At 39.5% G+C, this 2885-nt stretch overlaps 1 pseudogene; it reads left to right on the forward strand.

The window, feature by feature from the left end:
- The first annotated feature begins 372 nt into the window (after positions 1 to 372).
- Positions 373 to 1361, forward strand: LOC126080265 (olfactory receptor 5T3-like; annotated as a pseudogene).
- The last annotated feature ends 1524 nt before the right edge of the window (positions 1362 to 2885 follow it).

Below are 2885 nucleotides of genomic sequence, written 5' to 3' on the forward strand. Positions count from 1 at the left end.
TTTGATCTCTGGCCAAAGCACCTCAAGTGCAGCCACTGCCCATTTGTCAGTAGAACTTGCATTTGCTGTGATGCTGAACAGGCTTCAGCAGAACTTCCAGATTAGGATGGACTAGGAAGTAAGGCTTGGCGATCTACTTCCGAAAATCGGTTAATAGAAACTCCGTGGATCACAAAGGTCTGATCCTGTTGTGCATGTGGTTGCCATGAGTTGGAGGTCAACTCAAAGGCTGTTAACAACAACAACATCCCATCGCTGCCTATAGGATGTTACTACCCCCTTCAAAAAACAAAGATGAAGATGTAATTGGGTACACTCTGTTTCCACAGGATGTCCGAATGTTGCATTTAGGACCCAGACATAGCCACTGAAATGTCGGTGTTGTCAGCGGTAGAGCCATACAGGACTGAGTTGAAGAATATCACCAAAGTCACCATGTTTACCTTGCTGGGCTTCACAGATGACTTTGAGATTCAAGTCTACCTTTTTTTGCTATATTTTGCAATTTATGTTTTTACTCTGCTGGGAAATTTGGGGCTGGTTTTATTAGTCACAGCAGATGCCCAACTTCACAATCCGATGTACTATTTTCTGTGCGTGTTATCCATCTTGGATGCCTGCTATTCTTCAGTTGTCACTCCAAAAATGTTGGTCAATTTCCTGACAGACAATAAAGCCATTTCATTCATTGGATGTGCAACACAGATGCTGCTCTTTGTCACTTTTGGGACCACAGAATGCTTTCTCTTGGTGGCAATGGCATATGATCGCTATGTAGCAATCAACAACCCACTTCTGTATTCAGTTAACATGTCACCCAGAGTCTATGTGCCACTCATCACTGCTTCATATGTTGGTGGTATTGTGCATGGTACTTTACACACAGTTGCGACTTTTAGCCTCTCCTTCTGTGCATGCAATGAAATTAGACATGTCTTTTGTGATATCCCTCCACTCCTTGCTATCTCCTGTTCTGACACTCACATCAACCAGCTTCTGCTCTTCTACTTTGTGGATTATATTGAGGTATTCACCATTGTGATTGTCCTGATCTTCTATGGCTTCATTTTGTTGGCCATTCTGAGGATGCACTCTCCTGAAGGGAGGCAAAAAGTCTTTTCTCTTGTGGTTCTCACTTAACTGGAGTGTCAGTTTACCATGGAGCAATCCTCTTCATGTGTATGAGACCAAGTTCCAGCTATGCTTTAGACCATGACATGATAGTGTCTGTATTCTACACCATTGTGATTCCCATGCTGAATCCAATCCTTTACAGTTTGAGGAACAAAGATGCAAAAGAAGCAATGAAAAAAGTGTTTGAGAGAAATTGGTTTGTGAAGTACATTTTTAGCATTGAGTAAAACCAAAAAGAATGTTGGATGTTAGTCCATATTTCTACTCAAAACTATCGAAGAAAATGTCTTGCTTGTAGTTAATAGTGTCCCTATGTCCTAGAACATTTTCAAATAAACCATTAATTAATCTTTCAATGCAGAATTTTACAAGTGCAAATAAATTTTACCTCTATATACCTATGGCTGTATTCAAAATGATCCATATTAAACATTTATTGATGAATTAGTATTTGTATAACTGTATTTTCACTTACTATAATGATGATGGAAACCCTGGTGGCATAGTGGCTAAGTGTAACAGCTGCTAACCAAAGGGTCTGCAATTCAAATCTGCCCGGTGCTCTTCGGAAGCTCTACATGGCAGTTCTACTCTGTCCCACAGGGTTGCTACAAGTCAAAATTGACTTGACCGCAACAGGTTTTGGTATAATGGTGATGCCCTCAAAACTCTATGACGTAACTTACCCTCACATTTTTTATAACAATTACTCAGCACTCTTTTGGAAGTTTAATTCCTCACCCTGAAATCCCTGTGAAGACTCTCCCAAAGGTTACTTTACTTGCCCTCTGTGCCCTCACACATTCAAATCCACGCATCCTCTGAGCATGTCTTTTGCCTTGTTTGGCTCAATACCATAAACTTTTAATCCGTTATTAAAGTTTTTCATTGACATTGCCCAGTCTCAGCAATTGACTCTATCCATTTTGAAAATATGAAATATATACTGAGACTAAACCAAACCAATAGCTATTGAGCCTACTTCAACTCTTGTGACCCCAAGTATGTTACAGTAGAACTGTACTCCATAGGTTATTCAATGGCTGAGTTTATGGAAGTAGATCACCAGGCTTTTCTTTTGAGGCATCTCTGGGTGAGCTCAACATCCAAACTTTTGATTATCAGCTGGGTGTATTAAACATTTGTACCTTCCAGGAATCCCATCCTAAGACTTTATTGTTATTTGTTAGGTCGCTGTGAAGTCAGCTCCCACTCTTGGTGACCTTATGTATAACAGAAAGAAATATTGTCGGATCCTGTGCCATCCTCACAGTTTGGTCTGTTTGAACCATTGTTGCAGCCACTGTGTCTTGTCTATCTCTTGAAGGTTTTCCCTTGTTTTTGCTGACCCTCTACTTTACCAAACATGTTGTCCCTTCCTAGTGATTGATCTTTTCTTATGATGTGTCCAACATAAGCAAGACAAAGTGTAGCTACCTTAACTTCTAAGGAACATAATGGCTGTACTTCCTTCATTATGGATTTGTCTGTTCTTCAGAATTTCCATTGTATATTCAATATTCTTTGCCAACAACACAATTCAAGTTATTGTATTGATACTGAGACCAGGTAGTAATATTTATTGAGAGTATACTTATAGCCCAGGAAAAACAAAGATATAACTTAGAGAATAACCAAAGATATAACTTAGAGAATAACCTACAACTGACTACTATGTGTGGTTTCTCCAAGATCTGAAAAACTAGCCCACCTTTGGGAAACTCTTTAGTGATCTTAGTTCAATTCCTGTT

The sequence above is a fragment of the Elephas maximus genome, chromosome 7 (assembly GCF_024166365.1).
Source record: "Elephas maximus indicus isolate mEleMax1 chromosome 7, mEleMax1 primary haplotype, whole genome shotgun sequence".
In the NCBI taxonomy this organism is placed as follows: domain Eukaryota; kingdom Metazoa; phylum Chordata; class Mammalia; order Proboscidea; family Elephantidae; genus Elephas; species Elephas maximus.